Raw genomic sequence first — 17,300 nt, 5'->3', positions numbered from 1 at the left:
TTTAGAAATAAAAATACATTACTGCTTTTGTATGGGTGGAATAAATCTGAGACTACACAGAAAGACAGTTTACAAGAGGTCTTCTTTTATTGCTATTTTTGTTCAATAAAGCCAGTATTATGAGGTACACCTGGCTGACAGGAGTGTGACAATGTGACGAGCTCACCTCTTCTTCAGGCACTGAAGTGAGGCATTTAAATATTGCAACACAATGCTAATTACGCTTTTCAACTGCCATTAAACAGAAGAAGAAGTAGAAGTATTATGCTTTGACAGGTCAATATGGTGTGGGGTCGTCTGTTTCGAGCATAATCACTAGACAATGGTGAGCTTTGTGAAAAATAGCTAAATAATGCTGTTATGGTGCCAGTAAAACTAATTAAAACTAATCCCCTGTCAGGAATAGATGCAGGTCATAGAGGTAACGCCGTTAACACCACTCTTTCAAAAAAGCATTTAATTGGTGTGGCCATTCAAAACCCCTGTAGACTGCTCAATGTTAAAACTTTTTTTATTTTAAAGATTTCCAGAGACTCTATTAATTTAAATGTTTGCTAACCTGCTTAACTTCATGTCAAATGAGGTTAGGCTAACAAGGTCAGCTACTAACTAAATAGCTCCTGGCACAGAAGGTAGTTTCTGTGCTATGTTTAGCCAAAAAAAAAAAAAAAACATTCTGATGGAGGCTAACATAAAAATTATACTTCGTTATTCAGCTGGTTCGAGATTAATTTCAAAACATTAAATAGTATTTCTCTGTAGATTATTTGCTTTTACACTGCCAAGTTATGAAACAAGTAGGCTACAGACATACTGTACTAATGGTACTGACACTATTTAGAGTCTCTTTTCAGATGTATTAAACCAGAAAAAAAGCAAACAGGATGAAGGTATAAATCTGTGAGTTTTTGTTTAAATGAATGCATTTAAGTGTGACAAGAGGCTTCAGAAATGAATGCAAGGTTGAATTATATAGATATATTTTACCATGAAGTGAAAGATATTATAAACAAACAAAGTGTTAGACATGATCTGCTTTTCCTTCGTTTTTCCTCATTTCTCTTTTTCCTTTTCCTGTTATGGTTGTTACTCTCTCACCAGGTGAGAGAGAATAAAAAAATAGGCTGGACCCAGAGAGCAAGGTGAAGACACAAGTAAGGGGGTTTTATTACAGTCTGAAGTATCAAATAGATGGGCTGTGGAAAGATGAAGTGCCTGCGGCATCCCAGGCTGATGGAGGTAGATGAGAGAGGAGGAGAGATGGAGGACCAATAACTCACACTGGTTGTAACCCCGGTGGTGGAGGCAGAATGACCAGACACTCGTTCCTGGGAGAACACAAGGCAGAGGGAGAGTGAGCAGATCGGGAGTTGACTCACACAGTGCAGGGTAGCAACAGAGGTTAAGCCGGTGCAGCCAGCAGAGAAAAAGTTCTGGATGATGATGATGCCGAAGTGGAGAGCGCTATGGAAAATAGCATAGCTGGAAGGCTCGAGCTTGTTAGTGGGGATCGTGGTAGGGAAGATATTAATAGTTGATCGTAGCGTCTTCTGTGGCCAAACTTCGTAGTAGGGTCGAACGAACTGGCAACATCAGTGCATCTAAGCCGCTCCTAAATGACCAGCCACATTATCAGCTGTGAGCTCCGCTGGGAAGTGTGTCTGCAGAGAAAGAGAGGGAGAAGAGAGCGAGAGAGGTAGGCGGTGACGAGCAAACCTGACATTTCCAACAGGCTTTACCACAGTAGCCTTACCTAAACTCATTGCTCGCTACTGGTGGAATGATGGGAGTCTTGGCTTTCACACTTGCCTCTTCCAAGAGCACATGATTCATTATTTTGGCTCCTTGAACTCCCAGATTTTATTCACCATGGCCCTCAACTGATATGTAGCCATCTGTTCTCCTTTCAGGTAAAACAAAAAAACAGTTTGAATGGACTCAACTTTTAAGTCCTTGAATTAGGCTAAAAGCTAATTAGTCTCTTTTTTTATATCCTCCTCACATTTCTATCCATCGGTCTTTCTCTGTCCAACTCCTTCTCTCTCCTCAGATACCCGATACTGATGACAAACCAAATCATGACAGGCCTGACTCTTTTCTGCTGGGTGGTGGCACGCATCTTCCCTGGCATTAGTATTGTCAGCTTTAATATGGTGCCATTTTGTGGGCCCAACAAAATTATACAAGCCTCCTGTGACACTTTGTCACTTGTAGTGCCAGCTGGTGTCCCCACACACTATAAGCTGGCACTACAACACCACTTATGCTGCAGCAATGTTTGTTCTTTACGTTCCTTTAGCTTTCATCAACTTCTCTTACATTTGTATCATCATCTCAATATTGCACTTGGCCACTGGAGAGGTAAGATCATGGTGTGTTTCTTGTGTGTTTCGTGATACTTTCATGATTAAGATAACAGTATTCTCACAAAACAAACCAAGCTCTCCATTCTTAAATCCTTAAGGTCATAGACATTATGGCCTCAGCAATGACCTCTTTTTAAAACTGACACATATTTTATATTATTCATAACTCCTTTTAACCTTAAGCTGCAGTTCTCCTCAGGGCAGAAAGAAGACCTTTTCTACCTGTGTCACCCAGGGCTGTATCATATCCATTTACTACATACCACGTTTTTTTGTCTACTCAACACCTTACTTTCCCAACCATGAAAAACATATAGCCACCACCCTCTTCTACAGTTTATTCCATCCTCTGATCAACCCGTTCATCTACTGCCTGAGAACCAAGGAGATCAAGAACTTATTCAGACCCTGGGTCCAGAAGCGACACGACATCACATCTGCAAAACAAGGCCATACTGTCACAGTCACCATGACAAGGATAATCACCTTTATTTGGCCAAGTATGTTACACACAAGAAATTTGTTTCCAGTACACATCCAAGGCAGCTGTAATCATCAGGGGCAACTTGGGAGTTCAGCGTCTTGCCCAAGGACACTTTGACACGTGGACTGCAGGCACCGAGACTCGAATCGCCAATCCTCCGGTTGGGAGACGACTGCTCTACCCACTGAACCACTGTTGCCCGACAAGTGACCATGATATTGTTGTTTTGATGAACATAAAGTATTTTTTGAGTATATATTTTTGATACTGTATTGTAATACAGATGAAAATAGGTTAAATAAACAACAATATTATTTTAGAAGGAAACCAAGTCTGTATATCCTTTTAAAAATATGTCCCTCTTTTCATCAAGTTTCAGACTAGCTAGACTGTTCCTTGTGATTAAAATGGCAACAAATGTAATAACAAATACATGATTCTCTATATGTCCTATATAGTTGCAAACTGTAAATATGTTATATACAGTCACAATAAGCTGAAAGCGTACTTCAAAACACTTCTTAAAAAAGGTAACTCAGACAATGACAATTATAATTGAAGTGCAATGAATTGAGTGACATGCTTAATTGTAGCTAAAATTATTGTTGTTATAAAATAGACCACCGAGAGAAACTGACTATCCAGTTACAGCTGAAGCAGACACAGCATGACTGCAAAGCTCAATAAAGATCACAGAAAATGTTGATGTATTAAATAAGCAGCATCACAGATTTCCTCCCTTTCAGTGTTCTTGAGGGAAAAACGTAAAAGGATAAAGATATGTAATTACATCAGTTTTTAAATGTAGATAATCAATTAAAAGCCTCAGACACAATCTTCCACCTAATGTAAGATGGTGGTGGAAGATTTGATCCCAACCATTTTCTACTGTGTGCATTTACAGTAGAACGCTGGCTGTTACAACAATATAAAACAGTTATTTTGCCAGAAGATGGCAGCATTGTCAATACTACAGTCAGTAATAGTTGACGGACTGGACGAGAAAGTTACATCTTACTCTGTTGACTCTCTCATGTTTGGTGGATGTTATCCCTGGAATTATATTATTGTTTATGCATGTTTATCTAAGCATGAGTAAAAAAACATGTAATGTTATGGAAAGTGGCTCTTCATATATGTCCACCCTGCCAGTCCTATTAATTTGTTGTAGTCAGACCTTAGCATCACACACATAAAACGTCAGTTTTATGGATGTTTATAAATTTAGATGAGCATTATACCTAAATGTCACTGATGATATATTGTACCCCAACATTACTGATACAAACAGGATGACTGTAGCTTTTAATAATAATTTTATTACAATATGTGACATATTTGTTAACTCATCCTTACACTGGACAAAAATAACATTCCAGCATCACTCAGTCCTTCCTCCAGTTCTCACCTCACAAATATCAAATTTTCGCTTAAACCTGTCCCATATTCAAAGGTATTTAAGTAAGTCTAAGCATAACAAAGTCTCCTGTGTGGGTAATTTTGACCCACAGATCCTTTGCCTAAGTGCTCCTGTTATTACTGCTCCACTCCTATGCATAATTAATTCAACTTTTACCTCTGGTCAGTTCACTTCAGTCAGGTGCTTCCATTGCATAAAGGTGGTGACATAAGTGACTTTAATAACAACTGCTCCACGCTGTTCTGTCTGTCCAAAGTCTCAGAATCACTATTAACTCACAACTACACCTCTGCCTGGAGGTGCTGCTTTGGATGATATTGAACTTAGATTTAATCTAGACTGTGTAGATTTTATACATCCTTGCATTTTACAGTATAATAGGACATCCTTGATATTTTTAACAATACCAGCATACAGTTGTAGTTTATCTTCTCTAGTTTATAGTCACCTGTCATACAGTCTATTGTGCCCACATTATACTAAATATAAACATAATCCAGGCCAGAAAATCATGGGATTTAGTTTAAACACTTAAACACCTTGCAATGATACAACTGTTGAGGAAAGGCTACTTGGACAACCTGTGTGTGTGTGTGTGTTTTTGCCTCCATTGGGCCAGAATTGTGTCAGTGTACTTTAATCTTCTTGTGAGCCATCCCTGGTAGGCTAGTGGTTAAGGCACAGCGCTCTCCCCACTGCAGCCCAGGTTCAACTCAGGGTTGCGTCAGGAAGGGCATCCAGTGTCAAACAAATGTCAACATGCAAGTCGTGAGTTAGACAATTCACTGTGGTGACCCCTAAATGGGAAAAGCTGAAAGTCACTTTCTTTACTTTAATCTTCTTGTGTGTCAAAAATATTTCATAAACCTGAGAGACTTTTGCTTGTGTTTGTTCCAACATCAAGACCACTGGGGAGTTAAGCACTGATAAGCACATAGGTGTCTGCTCAGTCGATACCACCCTCTGTCCTGGTTATGTTACCTGCCTTACTCTGCCTTCAGAATGTTTCAGGTGGAAAACTACACACGTGTGTCAGAGTTTGTTATTGTGGGTTTCCCAAGTCTCCAGTCAGAGTATTTTCACCTAGTGGCGTGGTTCTTCTTCGTTCTCTATGTGACCACAGTGGTGGGAAATGTCCTGCTGGTGATGGCGTTTGCTTTGGAGCGCAGTCTCCAAAAGCCCACATACATTACCATGGTCAGTCTGGCTCTCTCAGACATTAGTAAATATGGGACTGCTTGTGTCACTTGTCATGTGTCTTCTCTTGTTTAAAATTTAAAAATGAATAGAAATAATTGAAACTGATAAATTATTCAATCGATCACAAGAAAAAGCTTTTTTTAAACAGTAAACTATTGCACTTATTATGGTAAATCAGTGATTTACCATCATGTAATTTGATAAATTACGCAAACACATTCAGCTGTCCAGTGACTAAATGGTTACGTCTGCAGTTAATTGGAATAGTCCCTCATGGTGGCGAACAAAATAGAGCTTAATGGAGAGTAGGCCTAATTCTCAGACTTAGATTAATCAGGTGGACACAAGCACTCACAACTCTGAAACTGAGTGTGCTGGGTCAGTGTTGAACAATATTTCCAGCTTGTGTTTTGCCGCTCCCGAGTGGCCAACTCAAGTAATGCAAGTTCTAAGTGAACATGCACCAACGCGGCAATCTAGATTTTTCCTAAAAGTATAACAAGTATTTTCCAGGAACCTACCTGAAATAAACAGATATATAATAGGACGTTGTAGAGAGCTATGGGCCAACAACAACAATAATAAATATTGTTTGTAGTAGGCCTAACGGTATCTTAGTCTAAATATTCTTATATTTAAACGTGAAATGCACCGATGCCCGCCGCCAAAAACTCAATAAATATATAAATAAATACAAAAGAAAGAAAGAATGAAAATATCTCACGTCAGCCTGGTGCAGATCATCGCCTAAAACAATAAAAGCAACCCAAAGCAAATCCCTAACCTCAGTTTTAAAACGCAGGTTTAGCTGAACGAGGCATGTCCATTGAATTATGTGTCGCGCTTTCTCCTCATGACAACTAGCTCTATGACTGCGAGATTGCAAGTGGTGTCCTGAGAAAGAGAGTCGATGAGACCGCACTGAAGGAGTGAGAGAACGAGGTGGACTTCAACATAACAGCGGTACATCCTAATCCTGAAAGCATTTATGGTGGCTACTGCTTTGAAACCATGAAGCCTAAGCGGAAGATCCCCGCGCTGTCCCTCGCACCGAGCCTCTATTTTTTTGCCAAGAGCAAGTGAAACCAAGTGAGCGCACCACGCAAGCGCGCAGAGATTGGGCACCTGTCTTTAGAGCGCTATTTCACATTTTTAAGTCGAAGGGTTCGTGTTTTTGAAGGCCCTTGCAGTACAGCGGGGCAAGATACCGTGGATTATTCTCAGCATGAACAAATGGGGGAAAGAGGACAGATCACTGCGTTCACTTTTGAAGCAACGCGCAGTCTTGACGCGTTAGCGTTACGCATTCATTTTTACCGTGAGTGCTTATGTTCTTCCCAGTTTGAAATATACTCTCTGCTGCATCTCAGCACTATAAAAGACAATATCTGTGGATAAAGAACAGAGCAGGGTGTTGTCAGAGAGGGATAAGAGGAGGAGGAGGGGAGCAGTATGAGGTGTGCTCTTTTTTTGGAAAAGCCGGAGAAAGACGGACACCGGAAAGGTGTACTGATGTGCGGAAGCCTGCGACGCGTTACCCTCCTGAGAAATAATTACGACCAGGGAAGAAATGGCCTAGTTAAAACATCATCAACACACCGCCAGGGAGTAGAAAAGAAGAATCGTGTTCAGATGGAGGAGCCATCATCACCGTCATCATTGTAATTCCGGGGCTTGCATCGAGTCTTTTAGGTAAGCCATATGTTCACTACCACCTCCTAAACGTGACTAGAGATTTTCTGTCTGTCATGGGTTTTATGTGTGCGCAATCCATACGCTTTGGTGACTTCGCATACTGCACACGTTATCCATCTTGACGCACTGTCAGAATTGGGCAACGAGATTGAAATGTAAATCCTCCTACCACTTTGTTGCTGTAGAATACATTTTCTTCCTTTTAGTGGGAGCCTTCGATTGTCCTTGCCTGTTGATAAGCTGTCACATTTTAACATGATCTGTCTACTTTGTGCATTCGTCATCACCCTTCTGTCATTTGAACCATGCTGCTAACCAGACGATGTTCATGTGATTTAAATGGAATCATGTATAGCTGCTGTCAGCCATAGTGGCTGCTCCTGTTAGTGGAGCCCCAGTGCAGTTTAATAATGCGTTTTATTACATGTATTAATGACACACCTGCTGCTATGCTGTAAAGTAACCAATCTCAACCAGAACGTATGATAGGCCTAGAAGATGTCCTCTGTAATAAAGAAACCACAACAGCTCTGAGACACACATACTCTCACAAACACACACACACACACACAAAACCTGTGCTTTTAGAGATGCAGATAGGATTGTGAATAAAATGCACAGACTTTGATGATCCAGGGAAGGCTCCATTAATATTCAGTGGTGGTTGGGGCATGTGCTCAGTTAATGGCAGACAACAGGACCTCTGTTCTGACAGGTCATGGATGAGAAATGGTATATTTTCATTTTTATGGAGTAAATGTGTTTTTTCACAAATGCCTGTAGCTACAGAGGTGGAAGAGTGACATTTAAAATCCATCAGAAAACCAATATAGTGGTTTTGTAGACTTTTGCAGAATTTAATATTGCTCCCGTTCACATACTTGTTGGAATAGCTGTGATTGCTTTCATAGGCCGGTTTCGCGTCAACCTGGTTACTGGCATTTGGACACTTACTCAAACATAATAGGGCATGAAAAAAGACATGGGACACTTGCATGGACATTATATATGCCATACATTTACCTAATTCAGTGCATATCTAATTCAAATTTTGCCATTGCATATAAGAGAAAATATATGGTAAATAGAGCAAAGACTGGAGCCCAGAAACATTTAAAAGTGTTACAATTTATTTTTTCTAAAAAAAAAATTATTTAAGGTTTTTTTGTTTCTGACATCTGTTAGTCTGTGCTCCATTATTGTGGCCATTGCATTTTTTGTATTCAATAGCATGTGGACCTGGAAGATCTAATGGATAATTATATTAAAGCATAATCCTTTGCTATACCAAAAGATGCAGTCATACACATCATACACCTACTGTTGTCATCCAAACAGCAATTAATGCATGAATTTTAACTGCTAAAACTGTTTTGCCAGCTAGTTTTAAGCTCTAATAACAGACCCTGTGATTGCTGCCATTCCCAGATTACTGTATCCACAAAACCACAGTAAAGGGCCAATAAAGCCAGGGCTTTATTATAGTTATAGTATATGTAAAAAACAAGCTTTATTTTAACTCTTTGTCCTGAAGGTCACTGTATACTGTAGATGTGTTTCATGACATTTATGCAACATAAGTTACTGTAAAGAAGCTGGTCGAGGTACCTCACAGAGAGAACGCTGCAGATATCTTTGTGGGTTCACTGATGAAGTCACTGTAGTATGGAGTATAATACATACACCACAGTGCCCATTTTTTAGCCATTGAGCTCCTCAGAATTTAATTGATGTCACTTGTGCAGCATGTGCATAAATATGCAGGGTACAAGGGCTCCAAACAGAAATATTAAGTGCCAATTTCTTTTATGGTTTTTCCTGGGTGCTTCTGGGGTTGCCCTATCATTCCTGTTTTTTATGTCACACTATGAATTGTAGGTCGGTCACTTAAGGAGAGTCTGCAGGATTGTACACTTCCACTGACAGAAAGTGTATATCAAGGGCCCAGAGTCCAAAAAAGAGCCCTCATGTACTTATCTTAAGACTGCCCTTAGCCCTCTGAGATGTATCAAGAACATTCTTCAAAATCTGTGATCTCTGTGGGACTGAGAGCAATTGGACATAACCTGTACATACAGTGACACTGCTGTGTGACACCTGTTCCCACAGACTAGTTGTCAGGGAAGCTACACATTCATGAATCAAAAACACATAAGCTTGAGATGTCCCTTATGACGTTTTAGATTTTTTAACACTACCATGTCATGTTTATTATGCTGTTTTGCACCATATCCAACAATGCAAAACAGCATGATAAGCCATCCCATAGTTCCTTATATTTGACCAGCTTGGAGGCATGGCAACTGTTACTATCCATACATCCTCTCACCATATGGCCAACATAGTTTCTCACCAAGCTATGGCATCATTGCATAAGATATTTATTGTATCCCAGGTTAACAATGTAGCTGCCGAAACAGAGGTGTGGAGACATCACTTCCTGAGTGAAGATGTTGAGTCAGAGAAAAGTGAGGTTAAAATGACCCAGTGCTTAGTCACGTCACAACTAAGGAGGAGAAAAGCAGGATACCTTGACCTGACCCATTATCTGTGAACAGAGTAAAGTTAGAGAGAAAGACCAGTGCAAATGCCATGGTAACCATCTTGTGTAACCTCCTTTGAACAACATCATGTAATAGTCATCCATGAGATAAGCCAGGATAAGTGTTGTTCTGTCTTGTACAGCCTGGGAAGAATATGACACCAAACTCCATGTTAATATCCGGTAATTTAATGTGTTTCCTTTTTTTCCATGACTAGTGATAGGTGTGACCCTTCCACCCTTCAGTTCACCAGACATGATCCATTAAGCAGCTGTAACATTTAGTTCTCTGGTGTTTTTTTTTTTCAAACCTGGCATGTATTCTTTAAAAAGGTGTTTCTTTGAAGCATTGGTTTGTGATAACGCTGCTTGTAATTCAACTTGCTTATGACAAAGCACATGCGTTAGGGAGCTATTAGAAAGATGTGGGCAGTGTTGATATGAATTAGACACATATGCATTTGTAAGCTACATGATATACTGTCGTGGCATGGCAACCCATTTGCTATTCATTAAATGTCATAGTTTCTACATTTTCAGATGGAAATATGATAGCCATGTTACAGTATAAAGTTAGCTAATGCTAGTTTTACTGACTTGGGATACAGTGAGGAGCTTTATTGCCTGAACAAATTTGAGACAGGAAGGAAATGTTAATAATCATCTGCCCATAATCTACTCTGTACCTAGGGTGCAGAAATGAACAGTGTCTTGGTGGAAAGAACATTAGCTCGCTCAGTGCATTGTGTAGAAAAGGCATATTAAATAGGGACAAAAACATGAGATTGAAGATTGACATGTGCTGACCAAAAAGAAGAAGAGGCTGTAGTCACTGAATTGCCTAAATCATTATTGAGACAAACCGAAAGGGAAGACGGCTGAAAATTATGTTGAGACAAAACTAGATCTGAGGCAAACACTGACACGCACTGGAATGAATAATACTAATGCTACTACTGAAATAATAATTAATTGAATAACATTGGGGCCTAAAAATATTTTAAAAATGTTACCTTGAAAATAGTGAGCATTTGCTATTCACCAACCTTTTTTGTGAACATCTCATGCTATTGGCAAGGTCCACAGACTTAAGCGCAGTGCCCATGTGTTTTTGCAGAGAACCTAAGTCAAATGAATGTAAAAAGGCTACATGTCATAATGAATGTCAAAACAATGGTGAGTATGCACTGAAAAATAAGAGAGAGGTGACTTGATCTAAAAAATTTAATGTGAGTTGGCAGCAGGAACGACCTGTCAATTAACAGTCAGTGTTTGGAGGAAGGTTTGTGTGGCTGGCAGCATCACCAAGCTAATCAAACAGCTGACTGTTAATTCAGGATGGTAGTTACAGCCATCGATAAGGTTAGCCTCTACAAAGAAAATACTATATGAAGGAGGCTATAACTTTGTTGGAGAGAAGTTCACAGAATTGTCATGATTCAGTTCCTTTTGCTTCCTGCCGTGCTTTTATTTTGACATTACTTCCTGTTTTTGTTTCACCACAGTTTCAGACTTTTTACTTCAATCATCACTCACATTAGTTTCACCTGCTCTCATTGATCACACCTGTTTTCACCCCATTATAAGCAGCCTTCTCCCACCAGTAACCTGCTAGATTGTTCTAGACTCCAGCTCTGACTCTCCAGCGTTAATTCTTGCCTGACTTTCTAGTTTTTGACCCTGGGTTGCTGTTTTTGACCACCGTGTACGTGTTTTTGACCACCGTGTACGTGTTTTTGACCACCGTGTTGTTTTTGACCACCGTACCACCGTGTACGTGTTTTTGACCACCGTGTACGTGTTTTTGACCACCGTGTACGTGTTTTTGACCACCGTGTACGTATTGCCTTGCCCTTCTAACTTGGACTGCTTCTCTATATATTGGCTTATCGGACTTCCCTTTTGGACAGTGCGTTTTGGATTCCTTGGTATGTGTTTGCTGGTTCTGACCCTGGACTGTATCGACCTGTAAGTGCGTTTTGTGGTTAAACCGTGTCTTGTATCATTTTTGTTCGTTGTCAGTGCTCTTATTAAAGAGACGGTGTTTCTTTACTTATCCTCGTCTGGCTACTTAATTGAGTTCACCCACGACATTATCGGCAGCTTCATGCTCCGACCCTGACAAGAATGTAGCCAATGTTACAAGTAAAGAAATTTCTACCATACTGAATTAGCAAGTTAGCCAAGGAAGCTAGTTGGTTGCTATTACATAAATGATTACTACATGACTAAATGGCAAGTAACAAATACATAACATCTGCTGTTTGAGGTTCTGTAGTGTCTTGCATAGTATGTGGCTGTAACTATGCCCAGGTCAGCACATCACAGATGTAACCCTGCTGATGTGTGCTCCCCCTTTTTTTTTTTTTTTTTTTTTTTAACATGGCTGTACTGAGGTCAAGCTGCTACAAAATTCAAAAGTATCCTATTAAGTTTATTATGTGCAGGATTGTATAAGGTCAAGAATTCCACTTTAACACACTAATGTTTATACTGACCATGCAAAAGTTTGGTCTTGAAGTTTCACAGAGTTACAGAATCAGTAGGCTGGTGCAAATAGACTAAAAGACACAAGCTAAATAAAATGTAGAACTAGCAGTGTGAAAACAAATTGGCACTGATTTGAGGTGGAACTTGGTCCCATATCAATTTAAAATGTTTTTTCTACAATATTTCCCTGACCTCTGTAATTAAATCATTTCATTTTGCATATGAAGTTCTAATTCAGCACAGAATGTGTTAGATTGTATTGGGAAAGCAGCATACAATCTGTGCTAAAAATGAAATTTAAGAGATGAATATCAACATTGCAAACCAAGACAAATCGCTACAATAGAATTTTTTTAAAATTGTATATTGGCATAATTCATTTTAGTAAATTCTCCCAGTAATAAGGTCTCCTTTAACTGTTGGAATGCTCCAGACAGTCTTCACCACTGCTGAGAAGATAATCAGCTGCCCTCTTCCCTCCTTGGAACTTTTACATGGTTCCTGCAGTCTCAGAAAAGCCACAAACATTCTCAAGGCCTCCTCCCACCCCAGTCGCATCTCTTTTGACCTGTTGCGCTCAGGCAGATGTTGCTGGACAATAAAATCATGAACAGACACACTCAAAAGCAGTTTTATCCAAGATCTATAGTTGCATTAAATGTGGTTAAGACTTAAATTTATAGATGTGCAGTATTCATTATGTGCATTAAGACGATCAAGTCTTGAATGTCTTTTACTCAATTTTAGTCTTTTCATATAGTTCTTGCACAAATAGGGATTATGTTCAATTACAAGTGTTTGCCCCCCTGTCAAAACACTGGTTTATCGCACCTGAGTTCAATTTCTCTAGCCACACCCAGGCCTGATTACTGCCACACCTGTTCGCAATCAAGAAATCACTTAAATAGGACCTGCCTGACAAAGTGAAGTAGACCAAAAGATCCTCAAAAGCTAGACATCATGCCGAGATCCAAAGAAATTCAAAACCAAATGAGAAAGAGAATAATTGAGCTCTATCAGTTTGGAAAAGGTTATAAAGCCATTTCTAAAGCTTTGGGACTGCAGCGAACCACAGTGAGAGCCATTATCCACAAATGGCGAAAACATGGAACAGTGGAGAACCTTCCCAGGAGTGGCCGGCCGACCAAAATTACCCCAAGAGCGCAGCGACAACTCATCCAAGAGGTCACAAAAGACCCCACAACAACATCCAAAGAACTGCAGGCCTCACTTGCCTCAGTTAAGGTGAGTGTTCATGACTCCACCATAAGAAAGAGACTGGGCAAAAATGGTTTGCATGGCAGAGTTCCAAGACGAAAACCACTGCTGAGCAAAAAGAACATAAAGGCTCGTCTCAGTTTTGCCAGAAAACATCTTGATGATCCCCAAGACTTTTGGGATAATAGTCTGTGGACAGAAGAGACACAAGTTGAACTTTTTGGAAGGTGTGTGTCCCATTATGTGTGGCGTATATGTAACACCGCATTTCAGAAAAAGAACATCATACCAACAGTAAAATATGGTGGTGGTAGTGTGATGGTCTGGGGCTGTTTTGCTGCTTCAGGCCCTGGAAGACATGCTGTGATAAGTGGAACCATGAATTCTGCTGTGTACCAAAATATCCTGAAGGAGAATGTCCGGCCATCCGTTTGTGACCTCAAGCTGAAGCGAACTTGGGTTCTGCAGCAGGACAATGATCCAAAGCACACCAGCAAGTCCACTTCTGAATGGCTGAAGAAAAACAACATGAAGACTTTGGAGTGGCCTAGTCAAAGTCCTGACCTGAATCCAATTGAGATGCTGTGGCATGACCTTAAAAAGGCAGTTCATGCCCGAAAACCTTCCAATGTGGCTGACTTACAACAATTCTGCCAAGATGAGTGGGCCAAAATTCCTCCACAGCGCTGTGGCAGACTCATGGCAAGTTATCGAAAACGCTTGATTGCAGTTGTTGCTGCTAAGGGTGGCCCAACCAGTTATTCGGTTTAGGGGGCAAACACTTATTCACACAGGGCTTTGTAGTTTTGGATTTTGTTTTCCCTTAATAATAAAAACCTTCATTTAAAAACTGCATGATGTGTTTACTTGTGTTATCGTTGACTAATATTTAAATTTGTTTGACGATCTGAAACATTACAGTGTGACAAACATGCAAAAAGATAAGAAATCAGTAAGGGGGCAAATACTTTTTCACACCACTGTACTTATACAATGACAAGGATTGATTTGGGAGGGGGAGAGGCGACAGTGTGGTGGGCAGAGCAGTTATCTCCAAACCGGAAGGTTGACCGTTTGAATCTTGGTGCCTGCAGTCCACATGTCGAAGTGTCCCTGGGCAAGACACTGAACCCCCTGCCTCCGATGGCTAGAGCCATCAGTCAAGTTGGCGCTGCAGATGGCTGCCTCGGTTCTGTACCGGAAACAAATTCCTTGTAACATACTTGGACAATAAAGGTGATATCCTTATCCTAATATGATTTGAATGGGGTCTTTTTGTTGTATTGTAGATGTAGCCAGTCAGGCCACTGGGTGAGTTACCAAGATGGATTACTACGACTTCTAGATGCGCACAGTGAAATGTATTCTCACTACTTCATAAATGTACACTATATTCAGAACTCTGGTGACCACACACTGGCCCAGGAGCTAAGCTACTGTAGCTGGGTGAGCTAACCACAAACTAACAAAATGGGTTTGCATTAGTCAGTTACAACAATATCTACACTCCCCTAGCATCTTGTTCTGATGATTGTACATATCATTCATTGAAGAGTTGCTGAAGTGCAGGGAAACTGCTCCAAAGCTTCCTGTCAATTATTGCCAGTTAGCTTGGTAGCTAATGGGACAGTTTAGTGAAAAGACATTTTTGTACCATGAGGTCCAAGTTGAATTTGATGCAAAAGGTCACATAGAAATACTTGGCAGGCACATCCAGTAATTGTAGCAGTGTCGCTGGAGTTAAATTATGTTGCAAAATTGCAGCTCTCATACATTTTTCATATTAATAATGGCTTGGTTCATTTAATAGTTTAATACAGATTTTTTTTTGTTTTGTTATTCCCTGTGTGTGAATCTCTGGGAAAATAAGAAGAGGTGGAATCTGCTTCTACATAAATGAAGGTTGGTGCACAGATGTCACAGTGCTACAGAGGACATGCGCCGCAGACCTAGAGACTCATCAATTGCAAACCTTTTTATTTTCTTCATGAATTTAACAGTTTCATTCTAATGGGAGTGTACATAAGACCACAGGGCCACGTTAGCGCACTACAGCTCCTGGCAAAACATAACTAGCCTGGAGCTAGAACATCCCAACTCTCCACTCACTGTTCTAGGGGACTTGAACAGGGCAAATCTTTCCCACAAATTGCCCAAATAAAGATAGCGCATAACCTGTCCCACAAGGGACAAAATCACACTGGACCACTGCTGCACAACAATAAAAGGCGCCTATCGCTCTGTCCCCCGCGCAGCCCTTGGACTCTCAGATCTGGGCTGGACTGAGGAGGCTAAGTCAGAGCTACAGGCCTGCTTTGATTGCACAGACTGGAGTGTATTTGAGACTGCAGCTACAGACCTGGGTGAACTCACTGAGACTGTGACATCTTATATCAGCTTTTGTGAGGATGTGTGCGTACCCAAAAAGTCCTTCTGCACATACAACAACAACAAGCCCTGGTTTACAGCCAGACTCAAGCAGCTTCGTCATGCCAAAGAGGATGCTTACAGAAGTAGGGACAGGACTCTGTACAGCCAGGCCAGGAACACACTGACAAGGGAGATCAGAGCAGCAAAGAGGAGCTACTCTGAAAAGCTGAAAGCTTAAGTTTCAGCCAATGACCCCTAATCTGTGTGGGGGAGCCTGAAAAGCATCACTGGCTATAGTTCTTTGTGCCAGCTCAGGAAGTTTAACCTGCCTCAAGAGCTGCTGATAGAGTTCTACTGAGGAATCATTGAGTCTGATCTCTGCATCTCCATCACTGTCTGGTTAGGCTCAGCAACCAAACAGGACAAGTACAAACTTTAGCGTACAGTCAGGACTGCAGAAAGGGTCATTGGTGCAAGCCTGCCCTCCATGGAGGACCTGTACACCTCACGGGTCAAAAGGAGGGCGGAGAGGATCACTGCAGAGTCCTCACAACTTGGACACAATCTGTTTGAACTCCTGCCCTCTGGACGTTGTTACAGGTCACTATGCGCCAAGACAACCAGGCACAGGGACAGTTTCTTCCCCCAGGCTGTCACTCTGATGAACACTTGACCCACGATAGTATGACTGGACAATAACCCTCAGCGAAATACCCGTAAATGTACATTGTACAGACTATACAGATCCATACAGGTCTCTATTTTTAAGTACTTTATTTTTATTCCTACTTATTCAATTTGTGCACATTCTTTTGCTTGTTGATATGTACGTACACCTTGAGAGCTGCTAGAGAAATACATCATTTGTTAGCATCTGAAATACACTGTAAAATTTAAATTTTGGGCAGGAAACACGGGGTACATTAAAGTGAAATGAAATTCAGGTATCAGAAGTTTGCAGATTTGCAGGTGAAAAGAGTTTAACCATATATATATATATATATATCCATATATATATCCCCCACATCTTGTATCCCTTCCTTCAAGCTCGGGTCCTCTACCAGAGCCCTGGGAGTTTGAGGGTTCCACACAGTATCTTAGCTGTTCCTAGCACTGCACTCTTCTGGACAGAGATCTCAAATGTTGTTCCTGGGATCTGTTGGAGCCACTTTCCCAGTTTGGGGGTCACAGACCCCAATGTTCCTATTACCACAGGGACCACTTGTGCCTTCACCTTCCACATCTTTTCTAGCTCTTCTTTCAGCCCTTTGTATTTCTCGAGCTTCTCGTGTTCCTTCTTCCTGATGTTGCTATTGCTGCATCTATTGCTACGGCATTCTTCTTCTATTTGTCCACCACAGCTATGTCCAATTGGTTGGCCATTACCAGTTTCTCAGTTTGTATCTGGAAGTCCCACAGGATCTTAGCTTGGCCATTCTCAACCACCTTTGGAGGTGTATCCTATTTTGACTTTGGAACTTCCAGCATGTACTCGGCACAGTACATGCTGGAATA

General features: G+C 40.8%; 1 protein-coding gene and 1 pseudogene across 1 annotated transcript in view; both read left to right on the top strand.

The window, feature by feature from the left end:
- The first annotated feature begins 1,616 nt into the window (after positions 1 to 1,616).
- LOC109960450 (olfactory receptor 2A12-like) lies at positions 1,617 to 6,403 on the top strand (annotated as a pseudogene).
- Positions 6,269 to 17,300, top strand: part of LOC109960443 (neuroligin-2-like) — a 73,084-nt gene continuing 62,052 nt past the window's right edge. The window contains exon 1 of the mRNA XM_020600551.1: positions 6,269 to 7,162. The gene's annotated coding sequence lies outside the window, so the exon portion shown is untranslated. The remainder of the gene's footprint in view (positions 7,163 to 17,300) is intronic.

The sequence above is a fragment of the Monopterus albus genome, unplaced genomic scaffold (assembly GCF_001952655.1).
Source record: "Monopterus albus unplaced genomic scaffold, M_albus_1.0 scaffold47.1, whole genome shotgun sequence".
Taxonomy (NCBI): Eukaryota; Metazoa; Chordata; class Actinopteri; order Synbranchiformes; family Synbranchidae; genus Monopterus; species Monopterus albus.
The sequence above is the reverse complement of the archived record's forward strand: the minus strand, read 5'-3'. Positions and strand labels throughout refer to the sequence as shown.